Source organism: Sus scrofa, chromosome 4, assembly GCF_000003025.6.
Source record: "Sus scrofa isolate TJ Tabasco breed Duroc chromosome 4, Sscrofa11.1, whole genome shotgun sequence".
Taxonomy (NCBI): domain Eukaryota; kingdom Metazoa; phylum Chordata; class Mammalia; order Artiodactyla; family Suidae; genus Sus; species Sus scrofa.
This window is the reverse complement of record NC_010446.5, coordinates 32,545,016-32,571,121: the sequence shown is the minus strand read 5'-3', so window position 1 is coordinate 32,571,121 and position 26,106 is coordinate 32,545,016. Positions and strand designations below refer to the sequence as shown.

Here is a 26,106-nt window from a genome sequence, read left to right as displayed (position 1 = left end):
ACAGGATGGGTTGGTGTGCAGATACTTTGGAAAGTGATGGTGAGGAACAAAAGCAATGTGGCTGATTGGCAGTAGAATAAGATCTGTCTAGGGCGATGCACTCTCCCAGTCTCCCTTCGCTTTCAGTGATCCTGCAACCCCTGAAAAATAAAACATGAGGAAGACATATAGATAAATGTGTGTGTGTATGTGTGGTGTGTGTGTGTGTGTGTGACGGAAGGTTTGGCGTTTTTTTGGCCGCACCATGGCATGAAGAGGTTCCCCAGCCAGGAAATGAATCTATGCCGCAGCTGCGACCTATGCCAGCATGGGATCCACCAGGACCCGAGCCTCCACAGCGACCCGAGCCACTGCAGTCAGATCCCTAACCCACTGTGCCACAGTGGGAACTCCAAGGTTTGGTTTTTGAACAGGGTGTCCCTGTGATTAGGATTGTGCTCCAGGAAGGCTATTACAGTAAAGTTTTCTGGATAGATGTGACAGAGTGATCCAGGATAAACAGTTGGAAAGCTTATAGCTATTATGCAGTGAAGGATGGAAATCAGGGTTGAAGTTATAGCAATTGAATTAAGGGGTCATGTTTTAAAGATATTACAGAAGTTGAGTCTGTAGGACATGATAATTTGAGTAGAGGAAATAGGAATGGGAAGAGTAAAAGCAGATATTAATATTTCCAGATGGTCCGAATGAAAAAGTAGGGGTAATACTCATAGGACTAGAGAATTCAGGAAGAGAAACTGGTACTGAAGACAAGGTAGTAATTTCATCATTAAACATTTTGAGTTTGACATACTGGTGGAACAATCTGGTGAAATTCTTTAGAACTCAGTTACAAACATAGTGTGGACCTCAGCAAGGAGGTCCAGAAATAGATGTTTGTTGCTAAAAGGCTGTCTTGGTTAGGGTATGTCTGGAGTAATCACATGCCTGGAGGCTTTGCCCTTCCATACAAATATCACTTCATATTTGCAAGGATGATATAATATAGCAGTTAAAATCTTCCCCTTTGGTTTCAGCTGGGTCCTACTCAGCCATTTATAGACTCTGTAAACGTTGGGGGGTATTCCTGAGCCTCTCTCTGCCTTCGTTTCTTTATCTGTAAGTTGGGAGTGATAACGTCTGCAGGATTGTATTCAATAACTAAGTTAGTACACATGAAATACCTGGCCAGGCTACTGTTACACTCCTGGGACTATTTCTAAAAGTGCCTTTCCTCCTGTGGCTCAGATCCTCAGCTTTGGATACCAGGACACGCCTCCTTTCCTGCCTACCCAAAATCTCATGTGAAACTCCTTTTCCTCTGCCTGCAGGAGTTAAATTCACCTGGAGTGGTGAGAACGTGCAATCCTACCTTGTCTGTCTGAGGATATTCTTTATTTTCCTCTGTATCTTTTTTTTTTTTTTTTTTTTTTTTTTTTTTTTGTCTTTTTGCCTTTTTCAGGGCCGCTCTCACGGTATATGGAGATTCCCAGGCTAGGGGTCAAATCGGAGCTGCAGCCACCGGCCTATGCCAGAGCCACAGCAACGCTGGATCCGAGCCGCGTCTGCAACCTACACCACAGCTCATGGCAACGCCAGATCGTTAACCCACTGAGCAAGGGCAGGGACCGAACCCGCCACCTCATGGTTCCTAGTCGGATTCGTTAACCACTGCGCCACGACGGGAACTCCTCCTCTGTATCTTGAGAGATAAGTAGATGATGTGAAGGTTGGATGTACCCTTAGCCTGAGGCCATGTGTCCACTCAAAGAGAAGAAGTTATCTTTATCTGGAAGAAGAAAAATCAACCTTTAATCAGGCAAATGTACTTGTGTAGAGATGCTGGCTGAGGCTGCAGGAGTGGATGGCCTTGCCATTGGAGTGGGTGTAGAAAAAGAAGAGCATCTGGAACAGGTGGATATTATCATTTAGGAGTCATGGAGAGGAAAACTTTGCTATTGTTATTACTAATAAGACAACCATAATTTATAGAAAGCACCTTATTTCTTTGGTTCACTGCTGTATCCCCAACATTTATTCATTCATCAAATATTTATTGATATCTATGAAATATAAACCACTACCGTAGGCATTGGGCATATTAGGCGAATTAGGCAAACAGTTTTGGCGTTTGTAGAGCTTCGAGTATACTGTGCACCTGAAAAAAAATACTTGTTTAATGAATGAATGAAGAGTTGAAAAAGAAGCTTATCAGAAGGAAAGGAGTCTCTAGTTCTGCCTCACAAATAGCAAGCACTGTATTTGGTAGGCACTGGGAAATCTTTGTAAAGGAGTAAAGAGGGGAGGTGATACTTGGAGGATGGACAGGACTTAGAGGAATAGAAAGGAGGGCAAATATCTAGGCAGGAAAGTGGATGCAAAGGGCAGAGAGATGGGTCATTGCATAATGTCTTTAAGGAATAAGAAGGGAGTGGCTGGCACAGTTTGGGAAGAGCATTCAGTTGCCCATAGGAGTGGAGAAGTGGTGGGCAGTGATAATGAGGTCAAAGAACTTGACTCACGTTGCAAAATAAAGGTGTCCTTTCTTTATTATGTGCCTCCTATTTTGAGCAGGAGCCTTTTCCCATTACCTCCAAGATCAGCAAGTTTGACCAGAATTTGTAGGTCAGTAAGAGGAAGAAACTGGCATATGTTAAGCTTCTACCAAGTGCCAGGTGTTAGATCAGAAGCTGCGTACCTATAGGGCTTGAATGAATTAGCTCCACAGCATTCATGTGAAACAACCATCTATTTCTTTTCTTATTAAGTCAGGTTATATCTGAATTGACTCAGACCAGCTAGAGTTGGTAAGAAATTCAATTTGAGTTCTTGCTGAGGAGGAATAGGCTTATTCCCCTCCCTTGGGGAAGTACAATAACCATAACCTCAGGATTTGCAAAAGCTAGGGGCTTCAAAAGGACCTCTTGTCTTTGGTACATTGTTTTGTTTTGTTTTTTACAGCTTTATAATTTTTAATTAAAAAATTAAAAATTTTTTTTCAGTTATAATTTTTTATTATTACTCAGTGAATTTTATTACATTTATGGTTGCACAAAAAGATACATGTACTCCAGTGTATCTTTTTGTACAATGATCATCACAACCCAGTTTTATAGCATTTCCATCCCAAACCCCCAGCTCATCCCCTCACCCCCAACCTGTCTCACTTGGAAACCATAAGTTTTTCAAAGTCTGTGAGTCAGTATCTGTTCTGCAAAGAAGTTCATTGTGTCCTTTTTTTAGATTCCACATGTATGTAATAGCATTTGATGTTCGTGTCTCCTTGTCTGACTAACTTCACTCAGCATGATGATTTCTAAGTCTATCCATGTTGCCACAAATGCCCTTCTTTCTTTCCTTTTAATGGCTGAGTAATATTCCATTGTGTATATGTACCACATTTTCTTGATCCACTCCTGTGTCGATGGACATTTAGGTTGTTTTCATGTCTTGGCTATTGTATATAGTGCTGCAGTGAACACTGGAGTACATGTATCTTTTCGAGTCATGGTTTTCTCTGGATAGAGCCCAGGAGTGGGGGTCCATTGGTATTAAGACCTTTATTTTGTGTATCTCCTCTCTTTGCCAGCTTAGTCCTTGGATCATTGCTGAGGACTCCCAGCCTTAAGGTGCTTGATGTCTCTCCTCATCCACTGGGCACCTCCAATAGGGCTTCTGCCATCTTTAGGAGCAGGTTTCTCCGTACCTGGGGTAGGGGCACTCCTTTCCTCATCAGAGTACCTGCCTCCTCCTCGTCTCATCCCCATAACTCCCCTCCAGGGACCCAGTGCTCCCACACTGTCCTGCGTGGGTGTTGTCTTCAGGAAGCTCACGCAACCAAAGAAGAAGTTCTTTTCCTCTGTGGCCACAACATCCAAGACAGAGGCCTATTCTGCTGGAACATGGGAGAGGGAGGGAGGAGGGGAAAAAAAGAAAAAGAAATCAGCTCTTCATTTTTTGAAATTTCCTAGAGAAGGAAGAATGAGACAAAATTAATATGCCCATGTGTTATCCTGCTGTATGCATTATCTCCTCTAATCCTCCAAATCGCAGCATGAGAGAGGTATTGTTATGACGATTTTATGGAAGAATTAATTCATTTAATAAATATTTATTCTTTCTGCCTTACAGTGTTCTAGGCTCTGGAGAAAAAAAAACAAAACAAAACAGTGAATAAGACAGAAAAAAATCCAGATGAAGACACTTAAGTCTCAGAAAGTAAATACCATGCTTGAGATCACATAATCCATAAGTGGAAAAGCTGCAATGAGCCCAGGATTATTTCTCCAAAGTCCACATCGTTTTATGCTGCTTTTGCAATTGGAGCTGTTTTGCAGAAAATGGCTTGGGCTTCTTTCAGACTGGGAAGAATGAAATGTGACATCACAGGCAGTGGTAATAATACCAGTCATGTTTGCTTGCCTCCCACACGGCAGGCAGTGGGAGAGACTGCATGCAGCATCTCATTTAACCATCACAAGAAACATGCATTCTCATTTTTCTTGTTTCAAGGAAACTGAAAATGAGCGGTGATATGTTCCTTGCCCCGGATCCCTGGGCCAGCATGTGCATGAGCAGAACTTCGGTCTACACATACTTTATTCCAGTCTGAGGTGCTCAAGAGCATTCCTCATCCTGATTGTCTTGAGGTTTTATTAAGCTAAAATGCTACTTTCTTTCTTCCGTCTTGGTTCCACCTCAGACTGGGAAGCCTGTGGTGGCTCCAGTGGTGATAAGCAGCTTCTCATCCTTGTTCGGGCCTTCCTCCCACCAGGTAGCAGCATCTACTGTTTGGGGTTTCTGCAGGTTTGGCTAGAGGGGTCAGAGAGGATAGGCAAGGTGCAGGGAAGGCCTTATGACTTCATCCTTTTCATGGACAGTGGACGTCCAGAGTTACTATGTTTTCCCAAAGGTCCCTACTTCTGTTCCTTGGGGATCCCCCCCACTCTGGACTAGGCTGCCAGAGGCCTCTTAGGTGGCCCAGTCTCTGCTCACTTTTGACTTCTCAGATATATGTGAGGGGCTGGCCTCTGCAGCCTTCCAGCTCCAAAGAGTTCGTGTTTAACTCTCAAAACAGTTCTTTTGAAGCGCCCTTACTTGGCTTAATGTGGCGAAGGGTGGGGTCACCCTCTTGCTTTCTGTCATGGATGGGCGACCCAGTGGGAAGGGAAAGACCTGACCCAAAGTGGTTCTCTCTGCCTGCCTCTGTCAGTGCTCGGTGAATTTCTTTGTGTTTTTACACTAAGCCTGGAGCTGGAGGGTGGGCTAAGGTGGCAGAATACAGTGTCCCACCGGGTTCTGAACAAATATCCTGTGAGAGTATTTGGAACCTCTGCCAAAAACAAAACAAAACAAAAGTGTTTAATATCCAGTTTGCCTTGGCCCCAGAAACGTCCTTAAGGAGGCACAAGATCATAGGCCCTGAAATCAGACTGCCCAGGTTCACGTCTTTGTTCTTTTCCTTATTAGCTGTATGACTGGAGGCGGGTCATTAACCTTTCTGTATATTCATTTCCTCTGCATATCCATCTGTAAAACAGGGATTCTCAGCTACCAACATCAGAAAGTTGTTGGAAGAATAAATGAGGCAACTACATGTTTAAAACACAACACAGGTCATGTAGAAATGTTCCCAAGCCGTGAGCTGTTATTATTCTCACCACTGTCTCCTGTCCGTCAGTTTATGTTTGATGGAAGATAAACACATCTGAGTTTAGAGCACAGGCTGTTTTAAAACCCAAACTCACGAGGCAGATATAAGAGAGGTAAAATATATGTGACTTCTTTTAGAACTGTGGCTTACCTTACTTTAGGGCTGCCATGATTTCTTTGATGTTTCAAGAAAAGGTGTGCTGTCTAATTTGGGCTGCTGTATTTCTTCCAGTGTGGAAGTTACTGCTTTCAGATTGATCAGAAGCAATGTGCTGTGGTAACTGTGACTGGGCAAACACTGGGCATTCAGACTTGGCCTTTGATCTCTCCTCTGACACTTACTAGCTACCATGGCTTAGTGCAAGTCACTTAATTTTTCTGCATCTTAATTTCCTCACCTGAAAAACAAAAACAATGATTGTGCCTACTTCATAGAGTTGCTGTGAGAAGTAAATGTGATAAGACAGGTAAATAGCCTGGCATAAAGATAGGCTCAAAAAATAGTAGCAATGATATGGTAGATGGTGCTAAGACTTGGTTATTGATCACAGATTAGAAGTAAAGCCTCTTGACTTTTGCTTTCAGTGGATCTAGATAGAACTAATCTCCCCAAAGTAGGTTGGATCTTCTACAGAAAATTTTGAACACAATAGTCTATGAACACATAGTCTAAAAGCTGATATCATGGTTGGTACTGGTGGGGAGGGGTCTGGTTGGCCTATTGAGAAAGGCTCCAGTTTCACCTAATTCCCTAAATAGTGCTAGAAACAGAGAGGGGTCATGGGAGTTCAAGAGCTTTCTGCTTTCCTCTCAGACTTTTTTTTTTTTTTCTTTCCTTTTTAGGGCTGCACCTATGGCATATGGAAGTTCCCAGGCTAGGGGTTGAATCAGAGCTGCAGCTACAGGCCTACGCCATAGCCACAGCAATGCCAGATCCAAGCCGCATCTATGATCTATGTCACAGCTTGCAGCAACACCGGATCCTTAATCCACTGAGTGAGGCCAGGGATCAAATCCCCCTCCTCACAGAGACTACGAGACTATATCAGATCCTTAATCCACTGAGCCACAATGGGAACCCCTCTTCTCAGATTTTTCCAAATGTTTTTTTCAGCTTCTTTTCAAAGTATGAGCCCGTTAGTCCCAAAGTCATCCTAGGCAACCTTCTCCCAGTCCAAAGCCTTGGCATTTATCTGACCAGTGGCTTAATTCAGTTCAGATGAGGATATGCATATTTTGCCTTAGTTGTGCTCAGTTCTTTTTACCATCTCTTCCTCTTCAGAACATAATGGACCTGCTTTGGGGACACTTGATAAGATATGATGAGCCAGGCTCTGACCCCCACTGCTCTACTCTGTTCTGGAAAGGCTCCGCCTCAGCTGCTCTCCCCTGGGGATGCCTTCTAAGCTGTGTGTCACCAATGCTTGTTAAATCCCAGTATGTGTGAATCTTACCTACTTGCTACCAGTACTTTCTCCCATCCTCACCTGGTAGTTTCTTCCCTGGAGTGGTCATGGTTGACACAACGATCATGTGGCCCCATGGAACTGGGTTCCTGGAGATCTTGCATCTAGTGCGCTTTGAGCTGGCACTACTTCCTGGTGGCGTTCCTCCCATAGCCGCCAGGTGCCGCTGTCCAGGGTCCCCTAGTGCTTTAGACACAGCTGCTGTGTGGAGGACTGTCTTTCTCTCTTTCATATAGTTGTCTTCCTTATGGCTTATCTCAGAAGGGGGATTTTTTAAACAATCATAAGTTCAGATGTTTATAATTATTTGAGAGAGGTAGAGAAAGAGGAAGAGATGTAGAGAAAGAGAGGCAGTGAGAGAGTGTGACTTCTCTAAGTGGTCTTCTTGTCACATCGGAATCGTCTGCAAAGCTTTTAAACATACATGGTCCCATCTCAGATTTTGCTGATGATATTTTTTTTTCTTGGTGCCTATTTAAGTTTGTCGATTGTGAATTTTTGCCGATACCAGTCTTTCCACTTGTGTAGTTTCCCTCTCTGGATGCTCTGAGAGGTATGAAGGAGGCAATGGGGTGTGCTCAGCCATAGATGAAAGTTAGACAGGAGAGGGGAGGAAAAAAGGGCAAATGAGCCAGGAGTGTGTGGATAAGGGGGTGATTAAAAAGATATAGCACAGAATCCAAGTCCAGTGGAGAAGGCAGTAAAGATGGGAGAGCTGTTGAAGCCCCAGTGATGTCTCTGAGAAGGTATAGATAGCCCAGTTGGTTGTGCAGGTCAGCTTGAAGGAGAGGAGGGTGTTATCTGTGTGTGATATTTTTCTGAAATAGGATTTTGGAGGGTAGATTGCAAAAACAGGGCAATAACTCAGGAATGCGATAATCAATATAAATGAGCCTCAGGTAACTGAAAAATGGAATGATGTGTCATTCACCTTGGGCTTTAACTCAGTCCTTACTTTGCCTCCTGGTGGCAGTATGGGCTCCACTTAACCTCTGATTCTCTTATTTTTGTCTCCAGTTTATAGCTTCTGCCAGGTCCCTTGAACATTCTCTTATTTTTGTCTCCAGTTTATAGCTTCTGCCAGGTCCCTTGAACTGTTAATAGAACTTAGACTCTCTGGCTTTTTTCCTTAATGATAGAAGGTTTCTATCCTTCTGTTGGTACTTCCTACTGGGGGCTCCAGGGAACCAGCTAAAGAAATCCTTGACCCTTATGCCACAGATCAACCTTGACTCCTTACCTGGAGTCAAGGGTCTACCCTGGCCTTTTGGAGGAGGAATTGAATACCAGGTTTTTTGCTTCCTAATCCAGTGCCTTTCTTCCTACATGCAAAGGAGCCTGGCTTTCTGTTTGTGACCAAGAATGCTGTTTCACCCTCTGATTCACACACTCTTTATTCTCTCTCGTTGCGTTCCACTGATTCTCCCACAACTTCACTCAGAGAGTTGCCTTGAGCAGTGATGAGATGGCACGCTGACAGTGACCTGTCTGTTGCTGCTTTCTCAGCATTTCTCTAGCTAAGTAGCCTGATTTGAGCTCAGCCCTTGATGTATTTCTGAGAATTTTCTCTTATTTATCTTACTTGAGATCAGTCAATTCAACTGATTTTCCTAATTCTAAGAGTGATCAATAAATTGACTCAGGAAGCCACAGAAAAGACGTTTAGTGTGGAGGTAGAAGATCTGACCTTCTCTGATACTGATGCTGATTTGGGTAATTTTTGCATTGACTTGAGTCAGAATGAGAGTGTGCTGTGCTTTAGAACGTGAACTGGGTGGCAGGAAATAAGGTTAACTGTTCTCAGGAGTCACTGTCACTCAGTCAACATTTGGCATCCAGGAACTTTTAGTGAAAAATGGTATTCGTATCAGGCTCCATGCAATCTTATACTTACCTAACCCAGTCATTAGATCTCAGTAAAAAGACACAGATTTCTACCACAGACACATATTCCCCACTATCTAGAGTAATGGTAACATAATGGCAACAACAGGGATAGACTTTGTTAAATTTCTGTTTTACTGCTTAATTTGCTGTGGACCTGTGTGAGCTATTGCTAAGGCACTTGTTAAACCACTAGTGTGTTTGGAAGAACACAGACTTGGAATGAGGCAGATTTGATTTTGAATTAGAGCCCACCCCTACTGTGTCTTCCAGGACATTTTTACTCTCTGAGCCTCTCTTCCATGGTAAAGTGGGAGTATGGTACCTATCTCACCCATTGGCAAAGTGCCTGCCACATAAGAGATACTTATGGGTACTATGGGTTGGCTATTCAACATCCACTCCAAACTCCCCATGGAGTCCCGCCTCATTGCAGAGGCTGGAAAGCTAAAAAAGGCATTTCTCAGACACTCTTGCAGCTAAAGTTCTGGATTTGATTTCAGTTCCATCAGTTCCATGCAGCCAAATAAGACTTGAATATAGAACAGAGTTAAGGGAGGGGAGAGAGAGAGGAGTAGGGGAGGAGGAGGGAGGGAGATAGAAATGGAGATGGAAATAGCAGGCACTTTGCTGACACAGACAGTGAGCGAGGCAAAATGACAACTGTCACCTGAGGGAGTGGTTTCCTGCAGCAGCCATGTTCACTTTCTTTATTACGGGGATTTGGTGGGTGGGGGGGAGCTGGGAGTTGTTCCTGGAAGTTTAGTCTTGAGTTTGCTGTTCCAGCCCTTTGTGGAAGCCCCCTAATACCTGGAATAAATCTCTTTATGCCGAAACTAGTGATAGCAATTTCTCCCACCTAAAACTATAACTGAAATAAAACTGAGTGGTACCTAAATGTCAGCTAGTCCCCTTCCTCATTATGGTGACATATATGCTGACATATGTGTGGGTTCTGTATAGAATGCAGGAAATGCAGTGAGGAGTGGGCACAGTCCCTGTCCCTAAGGAACTTGCTGTTTTGTGGAAGAGACACACCTGCAAGTGGACATATTCTAAGATGATCTAAGCAACATGTTGTCACCAAAGTGCTTTAAGAACCACAGGATGGGTAAACGGCAATGGCTGGATGAGCTGGATCAGAGGGATGGAAATAATGAGCAGGAGATCAAAAGGTGGAAAGAAGGAAAGGGGAGGAAGGGGAGCATTTTCAGATGAGGGGCTGGCATTGCGGCTCTTGGTACAGCTGAGATGGAGTGTGGTGGGTGTAGGATAGGGAGCATTACTGAGTTTGAAGAGTTAGGTTCTGACCATATTGTGTAGAACCATGCGTGCCTAATTAGGGAATTTGAACTTTTTCATCCCGTGCTAGTGAGCCAGCAGGGATTTTGAAGCAAATGAGTGAAAACAAGCAGTTTTTCTGTTTATGAAGAAAACTGACATCAATGTGGAGAATAAATTGCAGAATGAAGGTCCCCAAAGGCAAAGAGAAGGCCATGAAAAAGAAAAAAAGTGAGAGAATGGGAGTGGCAGCAGTTATGGGGAGGGGGGGCAGAATTTAGAATAGGTGTCTGAAATAAACATGTACAGAATGGAGACCAGTTGGATTGGAAGGAGAGAAGGAAAAAGCAAACAAAGTTTGTAGCCAAAATGTAGGTTTCACCAGAGTAAGAAGTTTGCTCATGGAAATATCCTCGGAGATACTCTGTCTAGCACTCAGGAGATGGCCAATAAATGTGTATTAATCCGTGGGGTCAACTGTGGTGGTGTGAACTGGATGATGCGGTTATTTTTTGTTTATTCATTTTTGATTTTTTAAGTTTTTGGCGGTGCTTGCAGCATGAGAAAGTGCCTGGGCCAGGGATCTAACCCATGCCACAGCAGAGACCTGAGTCACAGCAGTGACAATGCCAAATCCTTAACCTGCTAGACTACCAGGGAGCTTCATCCATGATGTTATTTTTGGAAGCCTGTGGAACATCCAAGTAGATATGTTCACTGTGCAAATCTAATACTTATAGGAAAGAACAAGTCTGAGGTTATAAACAGAAGTCTTAGAGAAGTTGGAGCTTAGATGAGATGTTCCAGCGAGAATATGTCAAGTGAGAGAGAACTAATAGTGGACGTCTGAGACCACCGGACCCTAAAAAGTTGGTAGAGTAGGACTTCCTGTGAAGAAGCTTGAGATGCGTTGACCAGCCATAAAGGAGATTCAGGCAAGAGTGACATGTTGGAAAGGAAGGTTAGCAGATACTTGTTGGTACATAGTGTCAATCCTGTAGTGAGATCAAATTGGATAAAATCATAAAATAGGCTATTGGATTTCTTTCTTTCTTTTTCTTTTTGCTTTTTAGGGCTGCACCTGAAGCATACGAAGTTCCCAGGCTAGGGGTCATCAGAGATGCAGCTGCTAGCCTACACCACAGCTACAGCATTGCCGGATCCTTAACCCACTGAGCAAGGCCAAGGATTGAACCTGCATCCTCATGGATACTAGTCGGGTTTGTTATTGCTGAGCCACAGTGGGAACTCCTGGATTTCTAAATTAGGAGGTCTTTAGTCATTTTTGCTGGTCCCACTTGAATAGAGTTCTAGAAATGGGAGTCCTATTGGCAACTGGTTTGGCACTGAAGGTGAACGATTAGAGATAATAAATTTCTATGTTAAGAACTGTAGGGACAGGAGTTCCCGTCGTGGCGCAGTGGTTAACGAATCCGACTAGGAACCATGAGGTTGTGGGTTCGATCCCTGGCCTTGCTCAGTGGGTTAACGATCCGGCATTGCCATGAGCTGTGGTGTAGGTCGCAGACGCAGCTTGGATTCTGCGCTGCTGTGGCTCTGGCATAGGCCGGTGGCTACAGCTCCGATTAGACCCCTAGCCTGGGAACCTCCAAATGCCGTGGGAGAAGCCCAAGAAATGGCAAAAAAAAAAGGCCAAAAAAAAAAAAAAACAAAAAACTGTAGGGACAAAGAGAAAGAAGGGAAGGAGTACTAACCAGAGGAAAAGCTTAAAGTGACAGAAACCCACCAAAACTAGTTTAAGTTGTGGACAGAGAATGTTGCCTGCTGTATCAGTAAGCAAAGGCTTTTGCGGCCATGAAGACATCAGCCACTGCAGCTGCCCCTGACTGTGCACACTGAAGGGATGCAGGATAGTAAAAAGCAGATACCGGCCCTAGGTTGTTAAGGTGTGTAACAAGAATGATTTCAGTGAGCCCAGACTCTTGCATCTTCCCATACATAGAAACACACTAAGTTTATTAACTTGAGATGTCTGATTCCCTTTAATTAACAGTAATTTTTTGATGTTACGAGTACCTGTTTCTGATTTTGCAAAAACTCCAGTATCCCAATTCTTCCTCACCTCTTCCGAGTCATCCCCCAGAGGTATCTGAAGTCTGCTTCCCAGGCTTAGGTCTTCAGCAAGTGGAGTAAAAGATAATTCTTAACTTTTAGGTTGTGCATTTTTTTCAGTCAACAAAGAATATAAAAATTTTGGGTAGGATTACTGGTTAATGTAACCCAAACATGGGTAGGACAGAGGTGCAGCTGGCCTAAGACATAGTTGCATGTGAACTTTGATGGAGCCATCTTTTAGTCTTTTAGCTCAGCTTTTCTGGTTTTATTCTCTTAGAGACTTCTCTTTGAGAACTAGGTCACTGGTAACTTCAACTTCCTACTCCTGTAGTTTTACCATGAAAGAGGAACCTTTTTTTTTTTTTTTTTGCCCTTGCAGCTTTTGTTTGAAAATTTCAGGGAAGGCTTTTGATTGGTCATATTTGGGTCATATGACTGACTGACTGCCCATTGGACCAGTTACTGTAGTCAGAGCCTTGATCATTGGTTATAGGACCATCCTATAATAATCACTGGGACTAAGTAGATGTACTCCTGTAAGCAGCTCTCATGTGGAGTGAAAAAGGGTCAAAGTGAGAAGAAATTTCTCCCCCAAAAGCAGGGCAGGTCCAACAGGGTCACTGAGGGAATAACTGTGACCAGGGCACTTGCCCCAAATAGTCTCTGCTGTAAGAAATAGAAAGCAGAGTGCAGTAGACTGAGTGGCATATAGGAGAGGAGGAAGCTATAGAAGCTATGTGTATTTACTGTAAATAATCTCTTCTAAGAAGAGTAAAGTTTATTTATATGGAGAGTGGCCTCGGGGGGTGATTTAATCTCTCCCTCAGAGTCTGATTATCCTCACAAAATATACTGTAAAGGTACAAAATTTACAACTGCTATGCAATTTCAGCCCGAAGTCTAGTCTTTTAGTTTCTGCATTTGCTGAAGGGGAGAAACCCAGGGAGGAGGCTGAGATTAAAGACACAGGAGAAGGAGGAAGGGGCTCTCTAATGGAAGACGTTCTAGAAGGTGGCATAAGACAGTGGTTTGGTTTTGGAGAGGAGGGTCATTTTGCCTCTAAGAAAGTCCTGTGGAAATATATAGATATTGACAGCTCTTGCTAAGGGGTTGCACATATGTTTAGAGTGGAAGGGATGGACCGAGGGATGGCCTTTGTCTGCACTGTGAAGCAGATGGCCCTGCCAGGCTTAAATGCAAGGAGTCACAGATTTGAAGAGAGGGGTGGAAATCCTGAACTTGGGTAAAGGAGAGGATGCGTAAGAGCAGTCCGTGGATAGCATAAAGGACTTTTGAGCATTATTATGGAGCATTGATGATAAAGCTGATGCAGGAGAAATGGAATATAAACTAAATTTAATCATAAGAGGAGTTCCCACTGTAGCACGGTGGGTTAAGAATCCTACTGCAGCAGCTTAGGTCACTGTGCTATGGAGGTGCGGGTTTAGTCCGTAGCCTGGTGTAGTGAGTTGAAGGATCCCCTGTTGCCATAGCTGCAGTGTAGGTCTCACCTGTGGCTCAGATTCAGTCCCTGGCCTGGGAGCTGCCATATGCCATGGGTGTGGCTATAAAACAAAACAAAACAAACAAACAAACAAACAAAAAACATGAGAGCTAATCTTTTTTGAACTCTTCCAATACACCAGGCACCATGCTAGGTGCTTTATTTGTACTGCCTCATTTCATCATCTCAGCCACCTATGAAATGGATAGTATCATCTCCTTTTACAGGTGAGGGAACTAAAGACAAAGAGAGGGTCTTGTTCAAGTTGATGAACTTGGAAAGTGACAGAGATGGGATTTAGTTGCAGCCCTGTCTGACCTCAGAGTCAGAGTGCTCACCTGTATAGAACGTGCTGCTTGTGTCTGCTTTTCTCATCACATGCCTTGGTGGGCTGTGCACAGACAGGCAAGGGATGTGGAAAGCTCAGAGCCCAGATTATATTTGTATGGCTTCTTCTGGGCTGCACATCTGGATCCCAACACTGACCGTACACAGCTTTGGGTGAGATGCTCACCTTTTAGGAGCAAAGAGATGATAAGCAGCAGAGATGAAGCAACTGATTAGAGCCAGATGGTGCATTTGAAGGTACGTGGGATTTAGAGGTAGAGAACCTAAATTTGAAATGGATCTGTCACTTTTCTGCTAGTTTAGAGCGAGTTATTTAAACTGGGTACACACTTTTTTTTCTCCTCACTTTTGAACATGGGGCTGGAAATATGCTCTTGGCAGGAATTGGTGAAATGAGAGATACTTAAGTAAAGCATTAGAAGAGGGCCAGGCGTACTTAGTTCTTACATTATTGCCTCAATATGACTGGGTAGAAAAGGGAGGGTCCCTTTGCCCCTTGTCTTTAATAAGATAAGCCAGTATGTTTTGTGCTTTCCTGTCTTCTCTCCTAGTTGTATGAAGACCAGTATTCCCAATGGTGGGTGATTTTGCCCCCCCAGGGGACATCTGGTTGTTTCTAAAGCATTTGTGGTTATCACAGCTGGAAGGGAACTACTGAAATCCAGTAGGTAGAGGTTGGAGATGCTACTAGACATCCTACAGTGCACAGGACAGTCCTCAGCAACACAGAATGACCTGGTCATAGCGCTGATGTCCAGAAACCCTGCTAAAGAGGAAAACACTGCTGAAAGGAGGCCAGTAGAAAGAAGTGGCGAGGCTGAGAGGAAGCAGAGGATATTTTCTGCCTTTGGATGTGTGACCCTGGTTCATCAAGCAGAGCTTTAAAAAGCTCTGTCTTCCACTGACAGAGTGAAATCTAAACAGACTAAATCAACCAGCAGAGCAAATGGCCTCCGGAATATTGCTGCCTTTTCCTTTTTTCTCTTCCTTGTCTGATGAGAGTGACTTGAGACTGAAAGCCTGCTGCCACTTATCCTTGTTGTGAGAGAACATTGCCTGGGGACTTTGTGGTCAGCATTGCCCGGTATGTGGGCACGATATGACCGCTTTTTCTGAACTGAAAATTGGGTTACCTGGTGAGTCAGGTATGAGTATATCCATGGGGACAGGGGGACAGGACTTGTAAAATCGGGATAGCCTGGAGCTTCCAGGTTGTGTCCTTGGAAGAGCAAAGACAGAAGGAACTCTGGACATGGAACCAGAAGATCCAGGTATGAGCCTCAGCTGTCTGATTACTGGCTGACATCCCTAAGCTTTCCTGAGCCTCAGTTTCTTCATTTATAAAATGAGATCTGTGGTACTTGATAGTTGAAATGTAGGTTAATGACATGATGCATTTGAAAGTGTTTTGGAAATTGGTCCAGTCAATTAACATTATTACTTAGGTGTTTTAATAAACATTAATGATGACATATACAAGGTGTGACTATAAAATAACACTACATTTTCTATATAATCACATACATAAAAGTAGCCAGAATTGAGGTACTCAGCCACATATAGACTTCTTAGGGCCATAGTCCTTGGCTGTTTTATTCACTTCCTGGCAGGTACATCAGAGAAGAACCACCTGGACAGTGTTGGAGTTCTTTCTATTTTTTTCTCTGCAAATGTTGAGCATATGCAAAGTAGCTAAGCTTTCCCATTAACTGGCTCTCAAAGAGAGAAAGTGATACATGTAGGTAAAATTATTATATAACGTCAAATTCTGATTAGATACATTTTGGGGTCAGTTTTTGATAAATAGAAAGTTCTGTCTTTGACTAAAATAAAATTTGATAAACAACTCCTCTTCCCCAACAGAATGTTTCTGGCTTTCCTCCCCTTCTTTTGAGGCTTATCTCAAGATATAAATCTTTTGGGAAGGCCCTGTAATTCATTCATGGCTTAGCTCTTAGTTGTGAAAGTCTTCAGAAATGTGCAAGTCCTGGGTTACAATTGACTCTCCTCTTTGGCAGTTAGGCTATGTCTTACTGTTTTTACATATTAGGTGTTTAATAAATAATTTTTAAACTTTTAGAAGGGGAACACATGAAATCACGCATGTAAAGTGGTTATCAGAATGCCTGGCTCATAGTAGTTGCTCAATAAAAGATAGCTGCTTGGATTGGTAAACAATGAGATGCTTTGCCTGAGAATATGAAAAGGACTGTGCTGTGGATTCTGAAGAAGCCATTGGAGAGAAGTATTCAAGGGGCTCCTGTAAAAGCCTTTGGCCTCTTGATAAAAGAGATGAACAGGAACTCCATCCATTTTCCTTATTTTTACCCTGAACACAGACATGATGACAAAATCGTGGCATTAAATGACGGGGTGAGGACAAATGCATATGTCAAGGGTGGCTGGGTGGAAAGTCCACATTCCTGACAGCGTGTTGGAACTAACGTCCTAGCCCTGCACTGTTGACCTGCTGTCTTATGGTTGTGTGATTTGGACAAGCCACCCGACATTGGATTCGTCATTCTGCGCGGCCAGATGGAATCCTAAGGAACCAGCCCACACTAGACTCAGCAGACACATCTGCACGTATAGACCCTACCAGCAGCAGGGTGGCATCTTGCGATGGTAAAGCAAAGATACTCCTCTGTGTTTCTTTTCTACTTGCCTTCAGTTTTACCTTGGGGTAAGTTTTACTGACATCACATCTCTTCTTGTTTAAGTTTTATATCTTGTATCTCTTTGCTCAGTGTTTCCTGTAAGTTTTCCATCTTTGCCTCCAGTTTATTTCCAATGTCTTGCATCATCTTCAGCATCAACAGTCTAAAGTCTTTTTCCTGGAGGCTGAGAATCTCCTCATCACTTAGCTGATTTTCTGGGGGTTTTTCTTTCTCCCTCATCTGAGTTATAGTTCTCTGTCTTTTCATTTTTATAGGTTTTTGGTGTGGTGACCTTTTTACAGATAATAGAGTTGTAGCCTCTCTTACTTCTGGTGTCTGCCCCCTTGTGGCTGAAGTCCATATGGGGGGCTTGCTGTGGGCTTCCTGATGGGAGGGCTTGCCCCCTGGTAGGTGAAGCTGATTCTAATTCCTCTGGTGGGTGGGGCTTTGTCTCTGGCTGGGATTAGAGGCAGCTGTGTGCCTGAGGGGTCTTTAGGCAGCCTGTTTACTGAAGGGTGAGGCTGTGATCCCACCTGGATTATTGTTTGCCCTGGGGCTTCTCAGTGCTGATGGGTGAGGCCAGATTCTCCCAAAATAGCCACCTCTGGAGAAAGGCAGCTGCTGAATATTCCTAAGAGCTTTGCTTCCAATGATCTTCCCTCACGACAAGCCACATTCACCCCTGTTTTCCCAGGTCTTCCAAGAACTGCTGTCAGGTTTGACCCAGATTCCCATGGAGACGTTGCTTTGCCCTGGGACCCAGTACAGGTGAAAGTCTGTGTGCGCCTTTTAAGAACGGGGTCTCCGTTTCCCCCAGACCCGTGGAGCTCCTGTGCACAAGCCCCACTGGCCTTCAATGCCAGATCCCCACACGTGGGAGTTTGATGCGGGGCTCGGAACTCTCACTCCTGTAGGTGAGTCTTTGTGAACCAGTTAGTTTCCAGTCTGTGGTCTTCTCACCCAGGACGTATGGGATTGTTTATATCACGCAGTCACCCCTCCTACCTGTGGATGTGGCCTCCTCTTTGTCTTCTGGAGTAGGATATCTTTTTGAAGGTTTCCGGTCCATTTGCTTGAAGACTACCCAGGCTTTAGTTGTGAATTTTGTTGTTTTTAGGAGAGAAGTCAGGCTGCAGTCCTTCTGTTCCGCCGTCCTAATTGCATTTTACCGACATCACAAAGATCATCATTTCTTGAGCTTCTTTCTGTCTCTTGTCTCCCATTCCGCATGTCTGTTCTTTGGGATGACACTGATGAAGAGGATGTCCACACCAAAGTCCCACTCTCCTCCGATGTTTGTGCCCTTCAGAGCCACATCAGTTCAGCACGGGGGCTGCCCTCGGGGCACTGAGGCAGTGGGCAGGAGTGTCAGCTCTGCCTCAGGGTGTGGAGATGATCCAGTCCTGGCTTCACTGGAGGTGTGTCAACGACTTGCTGAGGGGGCGAGCTGGTGGGGGTTCTAAGGAAGCCGGGATCCACTCTCTTCTTTCTCTCCCTTCCACTAGGGAGAGATCTGTATCGTATTGTGTATTGTGTAATGTCCCTTAGAAAAAGGGCTCTCTGGCTAGAAACGCTTGATATACAGATCAGTAATACGAGGAATAGAGAGGTTTATCTAACATATACATAAACTTACAGTTACCAGAGTGGATAGTGGCAGGTGTGGGGAGAGGTAAATTAGGAATTTGGGATTAACAGATATACACTGCTATATATAAAATAGATAAACAACAAGGACTTACTGTATGGCACAGGGAATGATATTCAATATATTATAGTAACCTATAATGGAAAAAATATGAAAAAGAATATATAGATAATTAAATCACTTTGTTCTACACCTGAAACTAACACAACATTGTAAATTAACTACACTTCAATTTAAAAAAGAAAAATCGGACACAGCGTTATTGAGAGTCCCTTTTTACACAGTATCACTGTGTGCTGGTCTGTGCATGAATCTAGAGGCTGCAGTTCTGATTCATACAGTGAGTGCCTTGGAGTTGTGCAGTGAGGCAGCCCTAACTGCTGGTGCCATGTAGAGATGGTGAGTAAGATAGTGCTCTTACCTTAAGGCACTTAACGCTGTCTGTAAGGAAAGAAAGGGGAAACTATGAAAGACACTTTGCGGTTCTTGTGTGGGGCAGAGTGAGGTAAGTATAAGATAAGAGGTCTCAACTCAGTATGATGAAAGTTTAAAGAGATAAAAGGTACAAAGGAGAGCAGTAGCAAATGAGTCAGTACAGGAAGCAGTACTTAATATTGACCTTGAAAGCAAGCTCGAGTTGTGGGGGGATTCGTATAGACTGATAAAACTGAAATAAATCTTCACTGATCTGGGTGATAGGTGAGTACACAGGTCCCATTGCATTTAAAGCTCATGTGAAGCAAGGTTATTCTCCCCATTTTATAGATAAGAATACTGAAAGAAAGATGGAAGAATTTGCCTGAGCTCTTTCTAAATTCATCCTGAAGTAATTTCAGGCAGAGGAGAAGGAAACTAGTGATGAGAAGGGAATTCTCTACTCTGTGACTTGAAAACTTAATCATCTAACCCTCATGGAAACCCCAGGAGGTGCTGCTATTATCCTTACTTATCAATTATTATCCTTAACCTCTGCATCTGGTTACACAAATGGGGGTCCTTGTGCAGCCTCAGCGCCCATCTCAGTGTTCCTGATTTCAAGGCAATACACCTTCCTCATCCTCACTTGGATCAAGAAATAAGGACAGGAACCTTGTGTGTGTGTGTGTGTGTGTGTGTGTGTGTGTGTGTGTAATTATAGGTTATATGAGGAATGGTGGACCATGACTCCAGCATCAAATGGGAAGGTAGAGGAGCTATGTTAGAAGCTGAAAACCTCAATGACCTCCTTCTTCCATCTGATATTTTCTGTCAACAGTGGACTCTCTGAAATCATGGTCTTCCCTTTGGAAAGCAGATCCTGAGGCAATACCTCTTTTTTTTAATATTTATTCACAGGGAGGGACTCCAGAGACCATAGGTATGGACGGGGGAGAGTGAAGAGGGAAGAACCTTATAGGAGGGTGATCTGGAGTTGGTTACTTCTCTGAGAAACTGGAGCTCTGCTTAATTTCAATGATGTCTTTGGAGGAGCCATGCAGAATGCACCTCAGGATGCTCTGGCCAAGGACACAGGCAGGTGGGATTACCCACCAGCCTGCAGTCCTCATTCTTAACTCTTGGGCACTTCTGGTGGCACCTGTGCTGGGCAGGATCCCGCAGGGTCTGTCCCACGAGTAGAGAACCTTACGAAGCAGATGAGGTGTGATCTTGACCACACAGCCAGGGCTGGAGCGAGAAGTGGGCAAAGAGGGTGTGAGGTTGGGGACAAGAGGTGTCAGGACGTGGGACTCGGGTCAGGAGCTTCCTCAGAGTGGAAGCCGATTTTGACAAACACAGACCTGATGTCATGTCATGCAGGGTCCATTTAAACAGGAGTTTTCTATGAAGTAGGACCGGTGTAAATGCCAGAGAACAAGGAACACTAGAAAATAAATTTTTTTTGTTATGAAATGTACATAACACAAAATTGACCATCTTAATTTTAAAATGTGCAATTCAATGAAACTAAATATAGTCATAATGTGGTGCAGCCGTTACCACTATCGAGTTCCCAAACTTTATCATCACCTCAAAAGGAAACCCTGAACCTATTAAACAGCCACTGCCCCCCCCACCCCCAACCGATTCCCCTAGTCCCTGCAACCCCAGATCTGCTTTCTGTCTCTATGGATTTGCGTACTATGGATCTTTCACATAAATAGAATCATACAATATGGGACCTTTGTGTCTGTCTTCTTGCACTTAGCATAGTGTTTTCAAGGTTGGAAAACGTATTTTGAAAAGAGTATTTTTGTTGCATCCACCAGCAATTTCCTCCTGCTTGGAGCTGGAAGGCGGCTTCCCTGTGGTCACTGCTTGCAGAACAGCGACCCCTGGTGGACTAAGGAGAAGTTCGCCTGTCCAACCGCAGACAGGAAATGAAGGTAAGAGAGAGTTCTTTTAAAGCCAGTGGGATTTAAAAAAATCAAGTTTAGCTTGTTCTCACTATTAAAGCTTTACCAAAAAAAGGCTTCGGGGGAAGGTACCTGTCAAACTGGTATTAGCAATTGTTGGTCATCAGGCTCTGAGTTACAGGGACTCTGTCGGCTTGAGGTAAATGTATGGGGTCATTTGCATTACTTCTGTACTCCAGCAGGATCAGATGCCTTATAGGTCAGCTCCAATAAAACAGCAGCTGCAATTGGAGAGATCCATACTTGAAGTGATGTTAGATACCCATAAATTAAACCTAAACACAGTTGTGCTATTATTTTGGTTATTAGTAGCAGTCAGGTGTTTAAGGGCTGAAAATTACCCCATGAAATTCAAGTCCATGGCAAACAAGGTAATAAAGAAGCAGCACATTCTTAGGTTGATAAAGCTACATGTGAACCTTGTCCTCCCCCATCAAGACAAGCCAAGTTATTAAATAGATCTTTGGCCACATCTTGGTTCCCATTATTTGGCTTCTCTTCAGCTCTAGGAGATTTCCTAGACCTATTTTTTCCTCCTGACATAAAATGGACCCTGGGTGATAGAAGTGAATCATCTAAAGGGAGATTTTGTAGTGAGTAGGTATGGAGCTAATATTCACTAACCCAAATAAAATTATTTGTGTTGCTTCCACAGCCCCCTGGACTTCTTTCAGCAGTTAGAAAACTGGTGATTAGTTAATTATTTTATGTGCCTTGTCTTCCTCCATGGAGAGATAAATTTCTATGTCTGTGTTTCTCTGTTTCTGTATCTATCATCTATGTATGTATGCACATATGTATCTATCATGTTTCCCAAAGCCCATAAGAGGGCATAGCACTTAGTAGGTGCTCAGTAAGTATTTTTGGATTGATTGTCTAAATGAAAATCATTCTGGAGATAGATATGATTTCTAGTTCTGACTTTGTGGAACTAGAAATCATATCTATGGTTTTGTGGCTTGTGTTTTGACTTATCTCACTAAGTTGTTGGGAGAATCAGATGAGATAGTGTCTTTTAAAACCATACTTTTCTTTTTTTTTTTTTTTTTTTTTTTTTTTGTTTTTAGGGCTGCACTCTCAGCAAATGGAAGTCCCAGCCTAGAGGTCGAATCAGAGCTGTAGCTGCTGGCCTATGCCACAGCCTCAGCAACACTGCATCTGAGCCTCATCTTTGACCTACACCACACCTCACAGCAATGCCAGATCCTTAACCCTCTGAGTGAGGCCAGGGATCAAACCCATATCCTCCTGGTTACTAGTAGGGTTAGTAACCCACTGAGCCACAATGGGAACTCCCTAAAACCATACTTTTAAATAGTAAGTTTCCATAATGTGACTTATTAAAACCAATAGTAATAATTAGCTGTCTGCAGTTTTTGGTGTGGTTCAGTATAATGTATTGCGTGTCTGTTGCACACAAGATACGGGTGTGTACATTGCCCAGGAGTCCTAGACAAGTTAGGCACATTCCATTCTGAAAGATATTTACAAGATTTGGTGAAAGAAGAGAATAAGACAAATACAAAAACAAGCACCTTAAGTGAGCTCTTCAAACTGCTTAACTACTGGTTAAGTAGGCACCTAACGATGAGAACCAAAGTCAGCTGGTAAAGCAGGACGTCAATCCTGAGTAGAGATGAAGTGGACTTAATATGTCTGCAGCAAAAAAAGAGAATAAGGAACAAGTAATAGTGCTATTCAAACTTTCCCACTGAAGAACACAAATCAGCAAATAAGAGTTTTAAAAAAGGTCCATTGACCTCAGCTGGTGTGGCCTCAAATGACCTGCCATGATTTTGAAATGACTTCAAAGTCATGGGCTTTATCCCAGACATCATTCTGTACTGTAATGTACCTCCTTACCTTGTGTTATAATATAAAAACACCCTGTACCCCTGCTCAAAATCTGAACATAACCAATGTTCCAGGCAGCCTTGATGAGTTTATTTAGGCATCGTGGGATATTTTTCCTTGCATGCCAGATCCTTAACCCAGTGAGTGACGCCAGGGACTGAACCTGCGACCGGGTTCCTTACTGCTGAGCCACGGCAGGAACTCCCAAGGACTGGAATTTAAATCCATTGCATTTCCCACCATTACACTTACTTCTGCTCAGACTCAAATTGCAAATATAAACCTTTACTTTGAAAGCTGTTCTTCTGTAAAAAGAAGGTTGCTTAATGGTGCCTTCTGTGAATGACAATGCTCTTGGAAGCTTCCCAAACTACCTGGATGATGTCCCAGGCTGGGAAGGGCCAGCAGGGCCAGAGGTTTGATTAACACTCTTACCTCCCTCACTCCACCCATTCTCGGAGGTCCCTGGCGATACTCTGACCATCAAATTCAATTGCTGTCTCTCAGACTGTCCTATCTTGGCCTCTTTGCAGCATTTGGCCATAAGGGACTGTCTCCTCCAACTTGAAAAACATTTTTTTCTTGGACTTTTGTGGAAATACACTTCTTTTCTTTTAGTTTCTTTTAGTTTCTGCTGTCACCATAGTTGCGTTTTCTTCTTAAGGCTTGCCTCCTAAATGTGGGCCATTTTTGATTTTTAGCGGTTGTGTCTCTGTTTTTACTCTTTATCTCTGGGTGACTACTGCCGATGTGTGATGCTAAACAGAAGCCCTGTAGGTAATGCCTGCAGCCCTAACTGCTGCCTGAGCTCTACCTCCATATACCACAGAGTGGAAAACTATCCACTTGGGTGCCTTCCTGTCATCTCAACCTACCAAGTCCTGATCTTCATCTTCCCTGGACTCACCTCACCTTCCAACTTGCCCATTTCTGCTAAGGTCACTACCTTCCATCCTCACCATCTCCCTGACCCAACCTTTGAGAATCATCTTTCCTTCTCAGTAGTAGCACCTTATACCCACCTAAGTTACCAGTAATTACTGGGTAAGTAGTGAGTGGTCATTGAACTCTGAATTAGTGTCAGGTTCCACTTTAGCATTAATCTTGATGATTTTCTCATTTTCCCACCCACCCCCCCGAACCTTTTCCTGGTCTGTCTAGGACAAACTAGGGGGAAGTGGGGATTTCAGTGTAAGAACGTAAAGATAGAAGAGTTAGCTTTCAGTTCCTTTGACATCCAAACTTTATTCTTGAAAATCAAAAAGGAGAGCTCCAGGACAGGTAGGACTTACTGTTTCTGCAGTGATTAAGATGAGAGACAGAATCAAAGGAGACAAGTGAGAGGGCAAAGACCTTGGGATTAGGTCGGGAGTGACCTGGGAGGCTCTTTTAGGGACATGTGTAACGAGCTTGGAAAACGGCACCTGCCAAGGAGCCTCTGCGAGCTGACCCTGCCCTGCAGTCCACAGCCTGCTGAGTCTGTCACAGCCCTTGGAGGAGGTCGGTCCTGCAGGAAGTCATCTCACCTATGGATTATCCCCTGGAGTCCTGTCCTGTCTGCCCTGTGTGCTACCCTACCATCCCCAGCCCAGCAGAGCAGCGGTGGTATGCAGGTGTCAAACAATAGTCGGTATCAAGGCTGCTGAGAACGGAGAGCTTTATTTGGGGTCTTAGGAGCTGTAATTTGGGAGGTACATTCTGGGGAAGGGAGAGAATCAGGCTTATCAAGGCAAAAGTCCCAAGCTTGCTAAAACTATCTGGCAGGAATTATGATTGACTCTGACACAAGAAAGGAAATAGTTGTCTTGAAGGGATAGGCTGTCACAAGTTATTTAAGGGAACAGGTCTGATGCGAATCTTGAGTGTCTGGAACATTGGGATGCTCTGGGTGACCCCATTCAGAGAATAAGTGGTCAAAACTCAGATTCCATCCAGGCTGGGACATGTGTAAGTCACACTTCCTCGGTGGCCTCCTGGTTCCATGTGAGAGACCTCTTAGCAATACTGACCCCATTTTGACTTTCCTTTCACAGAAGAGAGAGCCTGACACCTGGACTTGGGCAGGACTCTCATTGCAAATGCCTCGTGACCAGTATCTGCCAGAGCAGCGTTTGGTTGTGGAAGGCTGATGGGGGAGTGGGACCCTGCTCCTTTCTGTCTGTCAGCAAGGGCTGCATAGCTGGAAGGAGACAGATTAGTCTTCCTCTGAGCAGCCCTGGGGTCCAGCTGCCTAGCATACAGTGAAAGAACCGGGAACAGAGAGGAAGCAGGCTGCGGAAGAGCTCCAGGAGATGGTTGGACGTAGGCTATCACAATAGGGAAGATGTTCCTTAGTGGAGACCATCTCAGAGAAAACCTCAGTTTTAGAGAAAAGCAAGCAAACAAGGAGGCCTAAGGAAAGGTGGGAGTGAGCCAGTCGTATCCATGTCTTGAGGAATCCTTGCGAGGCCAGGGTGACCCTTGGTGTTTGCCCTTTCTCAGAATGGATTTCTCAACTGTACCTGCTTTCTGGGAACATGGGGCTCAGATAAAGTTCAGCATTGTTAGGGAAACCTCTAAAGCAAATATGTTTATGCTGCTGTTCTCCTCATCTGCAATTAAAGGCTTCCTTTTTTTTTAATTAAAAATTGAAGTTAGTTGACTTAAAATATTATAATAGTTTCAGGTGTACAAAACAATAGTTTGATTTTTTTTTTAAGAATATACTCCATACAAACTTATTATAAAATATTGATTCTATTTGCTGTGCTGTAGATTGCATCCTTGTATCTTGTTCATTTTATACCTGGTATTTTGTACTTTTTAACGCCTTTCATGTATTTAGCCCCCAGCCCTTACCCTTTCCCCCCTCTAGTACAATGGACTGGCTTCTTTTTTTTTCTTTTTATGGCCGCACCTCCAGCATATAAAAGTTCCCGGCTAGGGGTTGAATCAGAGCCACAGCTACCGGCCTACACCACGGCCACAGCAACGTGGGATCCGAGCCTCGTCTGTGACCTACACCTACCGGATCTTTAACCCCCTGAGCAAAGCCAGGGATCGAACCTGCAACCACATGGACACTGCGTTGGGTTCTTAACCCACTGAGCCATAATGGGAACTCCCAAAGTAACCACTAGTTTGATCTCTGAGAGTCCATTTCTGTTTTGTTCTATCTGTTCATTTGTTTCATTTCTTAGATTCCACATATAAGTGAAACCCTGCAGTATTTGTCTTTCTCTCTCTGGCTTATTTCACTCAGCAGAATACCCTGCTGCAGTTCAAGGCTTCTTTTCACACAGCTGGCGTACCATCTTGTTCCCGACTAGTTGGCAACTAATTCGTAATAAAGTGTGAAACACCTAAAGTTCTGATCTGCATAGAA

The 26,106-nt window shown here is 43.8% G+C and overlaps 1 long non-coding RNA gene across 1 annotated transcript in view; it reads left to right on the top strand.

Annotated features, from left to right (window-relative positions):
- LOC110260243 overlaps window positions 1-26,106 on the top strand; it is a 317,296-nt gene that overhangs the window by 56,320 nt on the left and 234,870 nt on the right. The window contains exon 2 of the long non-coding RNA XR_002343174.1: window positions 20,742-20,858. This is a non-coding gene — a long non-coding RNA (uncharacterized LOC110260243). The remainder of the gene's footprint in view (window positions 1-20,741; window positions 20,859-26,106) is intronic.